The sequence below is a fragment of the Pleurodeles waltl genome, chromosome 9 (assembly GCF_031143425.1).
Source record: "Pleurodeles waltl isolate 20211129_DDA chromosome 9, aPleWal1.hap1.20221129, whole genome shotgun sequence".
In the NCBI taxonomy this organism is placed as follows: domain Eukaryota; kingdom Metazoa; phylum Chordata; class Amphibia; order Caudata; family Salamandridae; genus Pleurodeles; species Pleurodeles waltl.
In genome coordinates, this window is record NC_090448.1 from 719,216,709 (window position 1) to 719,233,437 (window position 16,729).

At 43.9% G+C, this 16,729-nt stretch overlaps 1 protein-coding gene across 3 annotated transcripts in view; it reads left to right on the top strand.

Moving 5' to 3' along the window:
• Window positions 1-16,729, top strand: part of PC (pyruvate carboxylase) — a 1,846,452-nt gene that overhangs the window by 900,766 nt on the left and 928,957 nt on the right. The gene's annotated exons all lie outside the window — the stretch shown is intronic.

Here is a 16,729-nt window from a genome sequence, read left to right on the forward strand (position 1 = left end):
ACACATCGCTAGCCACCCATGCTGGTGGGAGTATCTCCTCTGAGGTTCCAGGGTGTCTGGGTAGAGACGTTCTTCAGCATCTCTACCCCCCGATACAGAAGTCTTCCTGTTAACCCACAGAGGTTCCCTACTTCTGTCACTTTGGACTAGTGACACATGACCCTCCTCTCTGGTGTATGGGTGTGTTCTGAAGTGCACAGTAACTTAATTTGGCTTCCGCTCAGCAGTGCTGAGGTCCATCAGCAGTACCCAGTGACCTGGTAGTGGAATTCGAGATTTTTAGAGCACTCAATCTTTCAACACACAAGACATCCCTGCAGCCTTTGGTTCGACCCATGAAGACGTGAAGGCAATAGGTACTCAAAGACTGAAGACAGTCACTGTGAAAAGATTGAACTGCAGCTCAGGTTGACTGCTTAGAATGTGGTGACCCCATAACTTTGAAGTACATGATCCCACCAAACCCAAGAAGTGCAGGAAAACGCTGCCTGCAGTTTCCAGAATGTGACATAGAATACAGTTTTGCATCTTGCTTGCCTCCTGACTTTGTGTCAAAGCTGTTTTGCACTGCGTTTTTGGAACGGTACTGGTTAGAACCTTCTGGTTTTCTATCCATCGTGAATTTGAGACCTTAGTCTGCGCAAACTAAATACTTCTGAATGGACCCTTCAGTTTATTCAGTTTGGTGACATATCTGTTATGGTGTGTGCTTTCATTACCAATGGGCTCTCTATTGGCCCTTTGACCACAGCTGCTACTGGTTATTCAAGGAATCTTCAGAATCCAGTCTAAAGGTTACATCCCTACAATTTAGAGCACTCTGCCAGCTCTCTACCTACAGGATCTGATAAAAAAAGCATGACATAAGATGTTTTAAGCTGGTGAATGAGCATGCTTTGTACTCTAAAATGGATTTGACGTCGGCTTAGGTTATGTCATACCGTAACTACTGCAACAAAATGCATACTATGACAGCAGGAAGAATAGCTGGCTTTGCAAGGGTATAGCAAGAGCCCGAGAGCAAAGGCTTGGTTATTTTAACTGAGCAGGGGCATAAACAGCGTTGTCTTTTCAGACAAATTTAAGACCATTTATTCCAAAATAATTATCGCTTTAGCATAGGATTGGGAGAGAGGCCTGCAAGTAGTTTATTAACTTGGTGTGCTTGGAAATTCAGTTAAAAATATTGCAGGGAAGAAACGCGTTCCTCTTGTTTCTGTGCTCACTTCCTTTACCCTCCTGCAAATGCCATTCTTCCAACGCACTGACATTTTAGAAGCCGTCCAGTATGAAAAGTGACACCTCTGGTCTTCCTTAGTGACCATAATGCAGTCCACGCTCTCTGCCACAGAAAGTTGGGTCTCCAGAGTCGCCTATTACTTGGTACAGAACAGTCATCACTAGTGTGTAGGAGGGATATTTCTTGAATATGAGTAGCAATTTGGTGCACGCCTTAAAATTGTGAACAGTAAGAATTGAACCAATATTTGGTAGTCTGATGTTTCCCGTGCCAACGGTCAATTTACCCTTGGACGGAGGGTCAGTTTTGGATTATGTTCACCAGCTCGCTGACAGTGGACGACCAGTTATCCATTAGAGTTTCAGCTACATGTCAGCTCCAGACCTGTCCAGAGTGCTGAAATGGTTTAAAATTGAAATGTATACCTGCTGTGACCTTGGGATTAAGCATCTGTGGGTTATATCTAGCGGTTTATGCATCAGGAAAGCACTTCTGGTGGAAGTACTACAAATCCCTCGGTTATACTCGTATTTGTCATTAATTTTGCCAAATAGCGCTAAGTTTAACTTTCAGTTCTCATTCGTTGATTAACAGTGAACCAGAGGGTATAAAAGTGGGAAGGTATTCTGACACTTTCTCGATCTTTCTGCAGCCTCTCTAACCCGTACCCCTTTCTTATCCTTCCTACCCCTTTCACCTCTTACCTCGTGTGTCCCCTGTGTTCTTGAGGTCCTCCTATGTCTCTTGCTCGCCCTCTCTGCCCCTCACACAGAGTACCCCTCTGTCTCTCATGTGACATCCCCTCGCTCTCACACATGCCCCACTTTTTTTTTAACGCACCTCCTCGCTATCCCCTGCCCCCGTCTTTGCGTAAGCGCAATACGCACCTCCCCAGTCCCTGGAATATTTTGCATGCAATATGAGGGCACTGCTGTGTTGGGGTTGGAGGGGGGGCAAGTATTGAATGGGCTTTAAGAGTACAGTCCATTCTTGGGGCCTGCACATATTCTAGTGTGATTTTAGGAACCCTGAATAGCAAGCTATGTTCGGGTATGTCATATCTCTTCATTCATACTCTTTTTTTTTTTTTATTCAAAGCTTTCAACAGACTTTATTCCCCTGATCCTTAGTGTCCACTAATTTTCAATCTTGGGGTGTCTCTCCTTAAGTAGCGTTATGTAAATCTTCTACTTGTCTTGTAGTGAATGTCTCCCCAGGTACTGAATCCTCAGAATGATTTTATCGCGCAAGTAAGAGGAGACAGCCTGGCATCTCTCCTGAGGAGGATAGTCTATTGAAGGCTTTGAATCAAAGGAAGCGATATGACATACCTGAACATTGCTTGCTATTCAGGGTGCTACCTATAACAAAAACTTCTGTCCTGATGATGACCCTGTAATGATTGGTTCTTATATGTGGGGTTGAAACATCAACATAATTTGAGATATCCTTATTCTTGATTTCACCATATCCTAAATAAAATTGCTACATTTTTTATAAACAGGATATAGAGATAAAGTGTTTATACTGTGGAAGTCAAGGGCCACACTTCCCCCTTGGGGCCACAAATAGTTTACTGTGTTTGGGGTACCTTCACCACGGCAGCGTGGGCCAGTTAGGCAGCGTGGGCCAGTTAGGCAGCGTGGGCCAGTTAGGCAGGGGGCGCCGGCCTGCATAGCTCCTGTTTGTTTATACAGTCTTGACGGAGTCAGTTTAGATGGCAGGTTGGGTGCGCGGCGTGTCACCAGTGTCCATTTTCTGCAGTCACTGAAACTTGGGCATCAGGTTAGGAATTTCCCCATGGTCACAGTTTATGGGGAAGCCGAAGTTAAGTTAAGATGATTGCAGCGAATCACGCACCTGGGACCCCCAACTCGCTTCCCGTTATTCACTTAAGCATTTTAGAGGCAGGCGAGCCAACAAATTAACAGGAGAGCCGAGCTAAGGGTCTGGCTCGGATCTTGGAGGCTGTGCACCAGCTGAGCCCTGAAAATATTTGCTATGTAAATCATATGGCAAACCACATAACATATGATGAGGGAGGCAGAAGCCGCGGGAAAGTTTGGCTTGTTAGGGTTTTGCGGTTCCAATAGGACCTCGAGCAGAGTCCGGATTCACGCTCGAGCCCGGCTCGAGCTTTCAGTGGCTCGCCCACCTCTACGCAATTCTAGTGTCACTTGTGAGCTGGGATGCCTTCTGAAGGGCCTCTTTAAGGAGTAATACGATTTATTTTACTACATTAGTGTGCAGAAGCACGTACGACCCGTCTAGCATCGTGACAGCGGCAGACTTGAAGGCACCTCGTATTTCACGTAGCTGCGCGCTAAGTTCTTTTCACCTTTGAAAGCCGAGCAGTGAGAGGTGCTGAGGTCGGGAGGATGCAGAGGCGAATTTGCAAGTGAAAGTAATACAAAAGTCCTTAGCATCATAAAAGGACAGTTGACAGAGGTGCACAAAGCCCAGCTCGTCTTTGATAAGGCCTAAGAAGCGAGGTTAATTTAATAAGCATGTCAGTGCCGGCTGAACAATACATCAAAGCTTCTGTGGGGAATGGGCGGTAATTCTCGTCTGTGCGCGTGAAGAGGAGCCCGGGAGCCTGCAGTGCGTCTTCCAGCAGGATGTGTGTGTGCCAGTACTGGGTGGGTGCCCAAAACAAGCAAAGGGCAGACGAGTTCATAAACTGATGCTTCTAAATAATGAATGAAAGTCCGCTTGCTTATAAATAACTCACGTTTTGTATAGTGGTTTTTCCTATGCTCGGCAGCGTATCCTCCTGATCTTTCTCGGCAGACGCCCAAGTGGTATGTTCCACCATGGTGGACCTGTGCATCGACTGAGGCCTTAACACTTGGAATCTTTCAGGAACCTGTGCGTTTCCACTTCACTCCAGGCACTGGTAGGCCGCAGAAATTAACCCCTCCCTTATGTATCCTGTGTCTGAGTCAATTGGAAGGCTGTACACCCAGTATGATGTGGTGGTCATTAACTAGACTGTTGTAACATTCAGTCAGGTCGCAGAGACACTGAATGGTCATGTAAGAGGATATACGTGTTTCTGTGTATGGCTGGTACTCTGGGTTGTTGGTGCGACCTCATAAGTTTTTTTTTTTTTGGGACATTTCACTTGTGTCTTGGCAAACTTATACCTGCACCGAGTCAAGGGGAGCGCAAGAGTGTGAGACAGACGAGGTTGCACATGTGAACATCATATTCCTCTTGTTGAGAATGTGCTCTGCGAAGGCTCTTGTGTTTGAGAACAGCCTCAGAACCTGAGATGGTTGTGGAGATCCTTGTTTGTGCTGTGAGCGAGTTCCAGAATTGAGCCGTTTTACTGAATATGATGAGCTGCTCCTGCAAGAATTCTTAAATGAAGAGATGGTCGGGAGTATAATTCTTATTTTTGATCATATTCAGCAGTGGATGACTGGAAGCTGGTGAAGCCTTCACAAGCAGAACATTGAGTTTCTAATTACAGGATCATGTTATACCTTAAAGGGCCCACCCAGTGTAGAAATATTCATTTCTCTTTGCCCAGTTTTGCATCACTAACAATCACCAACGCTTTAATTCCAGAATTTACTGTGTTTGTCAGTTGGGGTTTTGGAATCTATTGTGACATCATTCACTGGCTGCCCTGGTTAAGAAAGATCAGAGAGACCAATGATGTGATGTTCATTATGGTCGACACAGCCAAAACCCTTCCAGTGCTCTTTGAGTTTTTTTTTTTTTAACCAATTTATAGACATGCGCACCTTAAATGTTGTGGCCTCTCAGTATGATCTTGAATATAGTTTGCTGTCCCTTAGTAACCCACAAAGGGGGTGAAGGTAGCTGCTCCCGTGCTTGAGCCCAGACAGGTTGCTCTAACTTACTAAGCATCAGAACTGACAAAAAGTACTCTGCCAAAATCCAGGCATTTAATAATTCCGCAATGCAAGCGGATTCCATGATAGTTTGTTTGGACGATGTTTACTCAAGACAAACTCTACATTGTTCATAGGTAAAGGAGAGGGTGGAATTTAAGACCCTCTCCCTGATCCGTGATGCAAAAGATAAATATTACCGATGGCCTAAAAACAGTGTTACCCTACACACTCATCTAGAACTTTAGAAGCCAATGGGAAGCATTGTTAGTTTCTCCTTTCTGGATCTGGGTTGGCCTTCTTTGGCAGTAAGTTTGAAGTTTCAATAGCAAAAAGTCCGACTAGTACTGTGGGTGCATGGTGGGCAATGCATATGCAGCAAGTGGAGACCTCATAGGTGGGGGTGATGTTGTCATATGAGGCCTTAAAGTCTTTAAATAGCCACATCCCGGATCCTTTGGCAACAGGTGAAAGAAGAGCGCAGCTGAGAAATACAGCCCGTTGTCTGGAAAGAACCAGGCCAGTGGTGACATTACACCCTGTAATGTAGTCCATTGTGTGGAAAAATGCAATGCAAAGTTTGCATGGTGCAGATTGAGGATTGGGTCGCCTGGTTTACATGCAGAATAAATATATCCAAGTCCATGTTGAATGCTGTGTAACTCAAATTAGTCAATGATGTTGATGCAGGTCATTTTTCCTGGAGGAGGAGCGCTGTGGGACAGTACTTGATCCAAGTTCCACCAGTGTGGATAGTCCATTTTTGATTACTTAACCCAGATGTGGCTGCAAAACATCTAGTAATTTTCAGATTAAAGGCAGGGGCCTATAGCACAGCAGCAAAGTTATGAGAGCTTTTCCCACTGTAAGGTGATCTTGGTGGTGTAGGCATGTTATAGCAGAAGAATTTGACCTCTTTGATCAGGTCCTAGAGAAGATTGATGTATGCGTTAGAAATGAGACAAAAATAGTTTTGTTGTCTTTCAGCACCAATGCCCAAACTGTTACTGCCACTACAGTCAAGAACAATTCCAAGAGTGCAATGTTCCTAGTAATGCCATTGTCGTGCCAAGATGCCAGCCAATCACCCCTGCACCATTCAGAACCTAATACAGCTCCAAACCATATGCGCCTGCGGCATCAGTGAACAATCCCAAGGCAGAATTAGAGACTGGACGGGAAGGCCAAATAACCGCCCCATCATTAAACCTGGTGCAAGAAATTGGACCAAACTAACCATTTCTCCCTAACTTCCCAAGACAGACAGGTATGGTGATGTATTTCTTTGAGGCCAGTCATTGTTCTGGCAATGGACTGAGTGAATGGCTGAGCCATGGGTATAATCCTAAGGGCGAAGTTCAGCTGACCCACTAGAACATGGAGTTGGTGTAAGGTAACCTTCTTTTGCACTAACACCATATCAGTTGACTGCCTGAAAAGCCAGGACCTTGTCACCAGGGAGGCAGCATTCACCTGCAACCATAGCAATTTCAATACCCAGGAATGTAAGGCAAGTGGACGGGCCTTCTGTCTTCTCTGGGACTAAGGGAACCCCTAAGTCCATTAAACATTGAGGTCAGAGTGGTCAAGGCCCAGGAGCATGTCACCAAATCCAGAGGGCCTAGTACCAAAAAATCATCAAGGTAGTGGATCATTTCTTTATAGCCTGTGCCCATAATGAACATCCATTGCAAAAGGGAACTAAACTGCTCAAAGTAAGTACATGACACTACACCCCATTGGCATGCATTTATCATAATATGAGCCAGCAAATTGGAAACCCAGGAGGTGATAATTGTTGGAGTGCACTCTGCAGCAATCTGAATGCAGATTCTGTCAGTCTTAGCCATGAGAGCTCCTCGCCCAAGATTGCGTAATCTCGCCAGTGCCTGGTCAATCAACGCATACCGCACCGAGCATAGCTGTGGGTCAGTGGCCTCATTCACAGACACGCCTTTGGGTGCAAATAAGTTATGAATCAGCCTGAACTGCCCTGGACCTTTTTTTGGCACTACACCCAACGGGAACACACAAAGTTGTGCAGGGGAGGGTTGGGGAAGGGGACAGCTATTCTACCCAAATACCTTTCTTGCTCAGTTTTAATGAATACCACATTCTGATGCCTGCGAGCTGATAATAATTTGGTACAATGAGCGATGGGAGCCACTCCAGATGCAGGGATCCTAAAACCTGAGGAGAAGCCTAAAATACAGTAACAGTGTGGTATCTTTTTTTGGCTATGACTATAGCCAAGGGAGTAGGGTGGGAGTAGTGGCCACCCACGGCCAGGAAGACACGGTAGGGAATTGTAGGGGCTTACAATATATGAGACTGGGACCCTTGATATTACAGGCCTTTAAGTAATGATGGAGGCACCCTCAGTTTTTAAAGTGTGACAGGATGCTCGCTGAATAAAACCCTCTAATACATCAAAAGTGTGAAAGCTTGCCCTTTTAATTGAAAACCCTCTAATATAAACCCAATGAACGTCCCAGGGCAGCCCCAAGCAACCAACGCACTCCCACTTTTCCCAACAAAAAGGGTGAGATATGGGGGGGAGCAGGGTGGGGATGCTGAGGCATCAGTGGTCTCCTTCAAAGACGACACAAGCGCCTAGCTCTACTGGCGGCCACCAAGAAGGCAACACTGGCACCTCGCTGCAGCCACAGGATGCCGCCGGCTGCGCGCGGGATAGAGGCGACACGGGAACCTTAGAGCGAACTCCGGCACCTCGCTGCAGCCACAGCACGCTGCCAGCTGCGCGCCAACCAGCCACAGCCTGTGACCAAAAGTGGAGGTGACACGGACCACACTCAGTTGTTGCAACATCGAAAGAGAAGCCGCCAGCTGCCGACGTCCTGGAGGGCTCCTCTGAGAAATCGTGCACCTGCTGAGATGGATGCTCAGAGACGTGCCACTACCACCCGCAGCCGCCACTGTACCTGCCTCTAGAAAGGCAGAGGCCAGAGAAGGGGCGCCTAAGTACCCTCCCCCTCAGCACTGCGGCTGGCGGAAATGACGCACCTCTGTGTGTCCATCCCATTCACTTCTTTCCACCCCCTCGTCAGACGCAGAAGCCGACTTGACAGGCCAGTCAAGGGCCGAGATGGCATCTGGGGCCCATGCCACAGTGGCCCCAGGTCCTAAAGGCCGTACCACCCCGATTGGGGTGGTGCTCTGTCCAATTCCATGGATACATCTACATAAGTAGAAGATAGTAGGATGACAGTTGTTTGAGAGAGGTTCATAGAAGGACAGATCTGGAAAGCTTGCACTCCATTTGGTGCTTGCATTCTTCGCTGGGTCTTTGTGTGGTTTGTGATCTGTGTCTACATACGTTTCCCCTATTTTGCTGCATATATTTTTATAATAAAGCTCATAATGACTTTTTCATCTTTATGGTTTACTTTTGGTCGCTTTGGCTGTACAAAGCCTTAACTCCACAAGAGGGGCTAGTGGATGCAGAAAGAAAGACACCGTGCAGTACTTTAAAGGAACAAAACCGGACCAGGCAAAGGTATAGGTTAAAAGTAGAAACATTTTTGTGCTAAATACCAATTTAAGTTGTAGGGCAAACAGAAGCAAAAAGATGAATGGGCAAAATGGCGAGTAACTTAAAACTTAAGTTTCTGTATTTTTGTTAATGATCCGTTCTCATTTTCTCTACCATCACATGCTTGGCCCTACTGCCACTATCGACCCATCATTGCTTCTTTAAAACCGATCTGAACATTATGAACAAGATGTCAAGCCACATTGAGCGCCTATGGCCTCCTTCCTTTAATTGCAATGCCAGCTGCCAGTTACTGCGTGGCTACCGTGAAGATGATGACCCTCTTGTATAATGTAGATATTTCCTTTAAAGTGCAGATATAGTAAGTAACCAGTCTCTGGCCAGCCACAGTGTAACCTGAGGCATATTAGATTTGCAGTAGAATCTTTAAACATAAACATGCGTCGTGTGCAGTGAGCCCACAGCAAAATGCAAACATGGAATCCGCCTGGATGTTTTACTGGCGGGTTTTCTGTTCTTTAAACTTGCACATGAGTATCTCAGTGCTAGCAGTACCGATCAGTGTCGACTTCTAAATACTGGTAGATATTTTCTTATAAACTACGTGTATCACCTGCCTGAGGCTTACAGAAATCACCAGTGTTTTGGTCGAGTTTAAACTGGTAATCTTTTCTTTGTTATCCTAGGAGTCAGATAACCACATAAGTGATGAGGTATTGGATGAATGAGGACTGTGTGTGTGTGGGGCCGAAAGATAGACACGTTTTACATATGCAGATTGCACCCCATATTTGTGGATGTATCCACCAGCACACCACTGGGAGACCCTTTAAAAAGTCTTTGTAAAGTTCTGTGTGACTGGAGTCGAAATTCTGGAAAATCTGCCATTTTCACTCAGTATGAAGTTTGGCTTGTGATTGGACGAGCCATTGTCCTTCCCACTTCGAGAACTGCACCACACAGATCTGGAGAGCAGCACGCCAGTAACTTTCTTCTGCACTTTCAGCCTCTGTCTGGTCTTTTCCAAGCCCTCCTTGTCCGGGCGAAGATGAGGAGTTTGTGTCTACTTAGTAAAATGAAAGTATACTTTCAGTTCTAAATGACTTTTTTTTATGCTCGAGTTGTGTACGAAATTTGATGCTTACTATTATTAAACACCTCCCCCTAATTTTACACTTTCTTTTCAAATGTGTTTTAGGCAACACATCTCTGCCGTATTTAGAGCTGCTTTTGCGTCTACCTTATATTTTTATTTCCTGACTTTATTACCCTTTGCCTCTGTGACCGCAGTCTATGCTACCGAAGCAGGAGATAATGTTGCTTGAAGGAGGCCCTTTACCCTTCTTCTCCTTGAATAGTGCAAGGTTGGTGGCTCTTCTACTGCAATGGAGAACCCAAGACAGTTTTCCATAATCCTGCTGGTTTGTTGAAACCATGTTTACCATTTAAAAATCCCATCTTTCTTTCACCGTTGACGGTTGCTGTCTGCTCCGTTCACCAGTGAGCACATTTCAGTTTGAGTGGTGTAAAACAGCTGTGAGTTTGCATAGTTTCACAACAGTTATTACTATAGCCTTAGAACTCGCCGTAGCAGGCTCTACCGGCTATTAAAGGCATGCTCGCGCGTTTCGCTCAGGCCTTTAACAAGGGAGAGGGCCTTTAACAAGGGAAAGGGCCTTTAATAGCTGGTGGAGCCCGCTACGGTGGGCTCTAAGGCTGTTAGAACATTCTGCCATTAGAGGGCAGAATGTTCTCATAAATAAAAGAAAGGCTTCACGGAACAGGAGGGGATTGAAATCCCCTCAGGTTCTGTGAGGCTTTGTTCACAACTGTTGCTGTGAACAAAGAAGATTGGAATGTTGACGCTCTGGGGCTTTTACTGGCCAGTAAAAGCCCGGAGCACTCCATTGTCTCCAATGGAGCGCAAACATTCCAATGTTCTAATATACATTGCATTTTGTCTGGTTATGTGCTTACAGCCCCTAACAGCCTATGGGTTTCAGACTGCAAATGTATCAGATACTGTCATTTATCTAAAACCCAGAACGTCTGTAGTGGATCCTGTTTAATGTTAATGGGTCTCAGGAGTTTAGTTAAGCCTTCTGGCCTGCAGGCCTGTGCCTCTGTCATCTAGTGACTTTAAACCTACTTAGCCTGCTCGGTTTTAGCCTATTTATTTTATTATTTCTTTTTCGATGTCTGCCTCTGTTTAGAGTTAGAGCAATGTTTTGATTTACGTTACAAGTGCCACTCTGTGAAGGAGTCGCTGTTGGTGTCAAAATTGAGTGATGTGCGTAGGTATTCACATCATGTCCCTTTTCCACTAATGTGTGACAGGAACATTATGTACTTTTGTTGGGAATTGTTTACATAATTGCTGCCACAAGCCTGCCCCTTATCTATAGTTTAGGAACATACTTGCATCAGGGGTCCTACGAGATCTGTATAAATACATCTCACACAGACAAGATTATCAGAGGGATTCCTACCAGATGCTATTGACGCCATCTTTGCTGCATGCCGCTTTGTTGCAGACTCAGCCTTCGTGTCACCACGGAGTGTGATCTAGAGACCTCATTCCAAGGTAACCAGGGTTGCGGGGGCACTTCTCAAAGATCCGGGATTGGCAGATTAGGTTTATCAAAGCTAGGTCTTGTTAGGTTAGAGATTAGTTTCTCCATGCTATGATTTTAGGGATTCTACATTTCATGTTTCTTGCAAGATGACGGGTGTCTTTGTATTCACAACTCTCATCTTTATATTTCTGCTTATTGCATTGTTCGTTATCATAATCATTGCATCTCACAAATGTTACTGTAGATTGAGGTCTTTTTAATAAACCGGTTGAAAACTTTCATGCATCTCCTTTACTGCCTGTGTGTGACTGAGACTTATTGCTGACGTGAGAAAAAGGTAACCTCTGTTCCACAGCGCCTCCCTTGAGATGTCGCGGTCTAGAGTCCATGCGTAAGGCTGCCAGAAATCTCCTTTTACTGTTTTTTTTTTTTTTTTAGGTGAGGTACTGCTTGCGAGCCAGGAGGGTTGGGCCGACAGTTGCGACTTGTTGTCTGTATGGCTTAGTCGCCTACAAACAAAAATGCTGTCATCCCTAAACCAGCAGTCTCGTCTAAGAGCGAGAGTCCAACTACGACATTCCTCTCTGAGTCCAAACCAGGACCAAAAAAGCAAAACATTAAAGTTCAACAGACAGAGTTTAAGAAAAGTAAAATTGCAGTGGTTCTGTATGTATATATTTGAGACACACACCTCGCTCTCCTTTCTTCAGTGCTGGTTGGGTATGTGGTGGTTGTGTGTGTGTGTGGGGACAGTCTGGTTGTATCTGTCATCTAGTGTGTGGAGAAACTTGCATTGCTTCTGATGTACTTGATAGGTTTTAGGGGGTGAGTGAATGAGGTGGTGTCTGTCGTTTGGGGGTGTGTATGAGTGAAGTTGGATGGTCTCTTCTACTATCCCTGAAAGGCTGTGGTGCCAGCAGTTGAAACCTGTCTTACCACTGCAGGTACTGTGCCTGATCTGTGTGCAAGAGGTAATTTGACCATAATCTTGAGCATGTTGCAGTATTTGAGACAGTGCTGCCTTTGCCTGAGGAGTGACTAATGTCACCTGATTTAGACTGTAGCATCTTTCATTAAGTGAACCCGTCACTCAGATGCCTGGTACACAGCTAGAGCTTTCCGTAGCAGATGTGATGGGAAAACACCATAGCAAGCGAGTAGGACACTGGGATTAATAAAGAAACAGTACTAGAGTGCTGCCAGATAAACGAGAAGAGAGCCTAATGAGCCAAGAGTCTCATTCAAATGGCTCTGGTCCCAAGTGGGACCAGTACCAATAACAAAACAGGATATACAAATCTGGCAGACTACTAAAATGCTTCAAAATGCGAGAAGAGCTTTTCTATGGTGCAGCAGACCTCCGGGTGTTCAAAAAGGCTTGATGCATTGTCCTGGGCTGTGATTCATCCCCTTGGCACTAGAGGGCTTTGGTGGATAGCGAGCTGTTGTCTGTAAAGGGTCTTCACCAGTGGCGTAACACAAAACAATGGGGCCCCTCAGCAGCATGAGGAGAGGGGCGCTGAGATCCTCCTATCTCACTGAAATGCAGAGGGCCTCCTGAAGGGTGCCCCCGGCCCTGTAGGGGCTGCATGGGCCTGCAGTACTACTCTAGCTTGTTGTGGTGTCCCATAAAGGGAAGTATTAGCAGGCCTTCTTCCGGAGCTGGAGTGCAGCATAATCCTCCTTGATCCATTGCCAGCTCCTACGCGAACTGCCTTTGCTAATTTGATCTCATCAGTATTTTCCAAAGAGTTCTCAGTTTCATTGGGTATATCCTCCAGCAGTGATAGACTTTTTAATGATAAAGGTAACTGATAAAGATATGTGGATCATTCTTATTGAGCATGTCAATCAAGTTGTCTTTTTTGCTTATCTATTGGTGTTCCTAAATCGTGAAGTTATAGGAACCACCTAGCAGTGCCAAAGGTGCAATCACATGTGCTCCATGCTGGTCAGGGTGCTGAGTAGTCGGCCTGAGATAAATAGTTGGGCTTCCAACAGATGACAGTGTGCAGGATAGCAAAGTCGAGGCCCAGCTCCTGGGCATGACAATAGCATTGGATACAATGTAAAATACTTCGAAAAACAACAGCTATGATCGAATGTCCGCCCCGGGATTATTACTTACAAATGAATACATCCCTTTGGATTCTTGTTCTGCCCAACCTATTGGGAAAAGCACAGCTCTGATTGTAAACAACGTGTTAATGACATTTTGTGAGGGTGCAGCACTATGAATTGGTCCAAGATGCTTTCTAAAATGCCTTCTAAGTGTTCAAAGAGCATAGAAGGCAGACATAAACATCTCAATGTTCCTGTTGGGGTATCTGTCTCCCAAAAATAGCCTGGGTGTTTTTATTTCTTAGGGCGGTGTCTATGATTTGCAGAAGGGCAGTTTCAGTGCTGCAGCCCAACCTGAAGCCTTAAAGAAGTGAAGTCAGCAACAGTTCAGAAGTTGTTCACATCTTCCTACTATGCTCTGAGTTGTGCTTTTTATTTTTGTAGGACACATGACATGACCAATTTTTAGTCTGGCTGGAAGGGTTTCTTAGGAGAATGAAGTATTTATCAGGTAGGTCCTAAATGACATCTTAGACTAGCTGTTTCCTTCTATGGTGGTTGCAGGAATGGAGTATGCCAAGTGACGGACGGCCTTAGCTTTGTTCTAGTTTTTCATACTTAGTTGGGGATGACTTATTTAAAATAAGACCAAATTGCTTGCGCTTTCTGGATGGTATGAAGATTGAATTAGTGCTCATAAGGATGGCTGTGAGATGCTTCAAACATTTCTAATTTTTCTTTAAAAAAACTATGGAGTCATTTTCACATTTTTGTTCTTCGACGTTCGATATAGGAGTGGTAGTGGATGAGGTTTGGATGATGTTTGACAATTTTGAATAGGTTGTTTCTGCCTACTTTTGGCTCTGATACCGCATTTCTGACGAATAATGCTTTGGACTTCTATACTATTTGTATTTTTGTCTCTCTGATCATAGTTTGTGTAGACTTTCGACTTCGGGATTGCAAGTGGTTCAGAGGTCTCATGAGCTTTCCTTTCATTGTTTAGATGTTGTGAGAACCACTTTGTTGAGACTTTAGATTTCTGTCTTTAGTGTATGGTGGCTAAATTAGAATCAACACACTAAAATGCGATGGCTAAATAATGTTAGATTCTGGCCCTTACAACTGAAAAACAAATAGCAAACCCCTACTTAAGATCACGAGGGGATTTACCAGTTGTCTTTCGGTTTGTTAAATAGTGTACTCTGTTCATTGTGAATCACCTGAAAAGTACATGAATCTCATAGAAAATGACACTGACAACATATAAAACATTTCTAGAACCATATTATTTACATGTATGTACTTCAACCATTGGAGAACGTCACAAGAGGAAGATTATCTGCACAGTTAGTGTGGATTAAAAATACTCCTTTTTTTTTTTTTTTTTTTTTTTTTTTACTCAAGTGTGATAAATATAAGGAAAACAGAACTCTCTATATGTTAATACCGCTTCTCTTTCTAATATGTAGCTATATCAGTGTAAGCCATACACCTCAAAACAGATTCTACTTTCAATTAAGACAACGAGGTTATATGAAGCTTGTTCTCAGCTTGTAGGTTCTCTGCGGGGCAGATCGATGACTTTCCACTCGGGTGCAATCCATAGACAGTCTTTACATTTCGTGTTCTGCATTTTTTTTAAACTACAATTTCACTAAATTGAGTGAACTCATTTATGACAATACTATGTTAAGGCAGCTCCTAGAATAAACAGAGCTGGTATTTTTTTTTCCTTACAAATCGCTTGGTGGAGGGGCGCACCCTGGCTAACTGTGGCTTGTGATTCAAATTCATTGCCTGAGCGACACACTGCTAAAAACTTGGCTCCTCCTAGTGATAGGCTCATATTTTCTCTGACCTGTAACTACTGGCCACCCAGCAATAGTAGAGCCAGGTAGAGTTCCAGCAGTCAAACCTATGTATAAAAAAGGCACATTTTCCCTCCCAGGAAACTATAGGCAAATTAACATACTAGCTGTAAGTCGAAAGGTATCTTCAAACATCCTCTTGGAGATGTTAAGGGAGTAGGCAGAACTAAAAACTATCATCCCACAAAGCAAGGATGTTTTAAGGGGAGTGCACTCAACGATTGATCATTGTTTTAGTTTACGGGCCATCGCAAAAAAAATCACTAGGTCAGTGTGAAGGACTGAATTGTTGTTTTGTAGACTTTAGCTCTGCATTTGATTCAGTAGATCTGGTTTTGCTTTGGGAAGCATTAAAGAATTATTGAATAGCAAAAGATCAACTTTACATGTCCTAAACAATTATAATATTAAAAATTGGGAGGAATAAATTACTTTGTGAGATGAGTCTCCTACATGTAGCATGCGCTATGGGGCTATTTTTATTGTCTTTGGATACTTTTTTTTGCTCAATTTGAATTGTTTACAACATATTATGAGGAGTAATCCTTTCGCTGTTTCAATTACTAGATAGATTTTTACAATTATTTTTAGAGTTAATCCTCTATTTTAAAGTATTTTAAAGAGTAGAATTTTATTGTATGTCGTTTTTGGATTAGTAGAACCATAATTGGTTGGATGAATTGAAATTTTAACCAAGTTTACTGTGAGTGCGTTCAATTTTAGATTTTGATTTTAGTGTAACCTGTCTGGAGATGTTTTACGAATCCCTGTTTAAAGACAATGATCTAAATAAACATATGTTTTGACTGACTGACAGGTCAAGGTCCACTTTGTAACTGAAAGGTGAAGACTAGGATTTGGGATGTTTTTATAATTCACTTCCAGAAGTGGCGTTGAGAACTAAAAATCACCTTGTGGTGCATTGGAATCCGGGCCAGGAAGTAGGACTGCAACATTGTGGTCTTTCAGTAAGTTTCCTTGTCACAGCAACATTAGCTGTTTCTTTCAAGTGCAGAAAAAACAATGATAATGTGAGCCCAGAAATCGATTTTGAAGAAAGCACTGGACATTGTCAATGTGGCTTCAAAGTGATAGCATTGATAACTTCTGCCACTGTTGTGATCAGGCTCTTTAGAGGATGAAAACATACGGTATGGTAATGGCACATGTGTTTGAAAAATAGGTTCAATTTTAATGTTTACAAACAATTAAAAAAAATGTGGCTCATTTGGTCCTTTGATGTGGAAAGCAAGTTTTGAAGTAGTGTGGGGTTGGGGATACATGCTCCCCACTTAGTTTTTATGGTCTGGACTGACAGTGAAGCTGTCGCCAGACAGTTATGTGAATATCACTAGGAAAGGGACTTTGGCTCTGCCCACATCGTGGGAGTCAAAAGTACTTGTTTGCTGAGCAGAAGTTGTGTGCTTCTACAAAGAAACGTGTGATTTTCCTCTTGGTTTGGTTTATTTATCCAGCTGCCTGAGCTTCAACATTTGGGCACACACGTTACTGCAATGCTATTAAAGTATCTTATCAATAATTAATTAATATATATATTTTTTCTCTGGCAGTAGCGTAGAGGGGAGGAGGGCAGGCATTAAAGT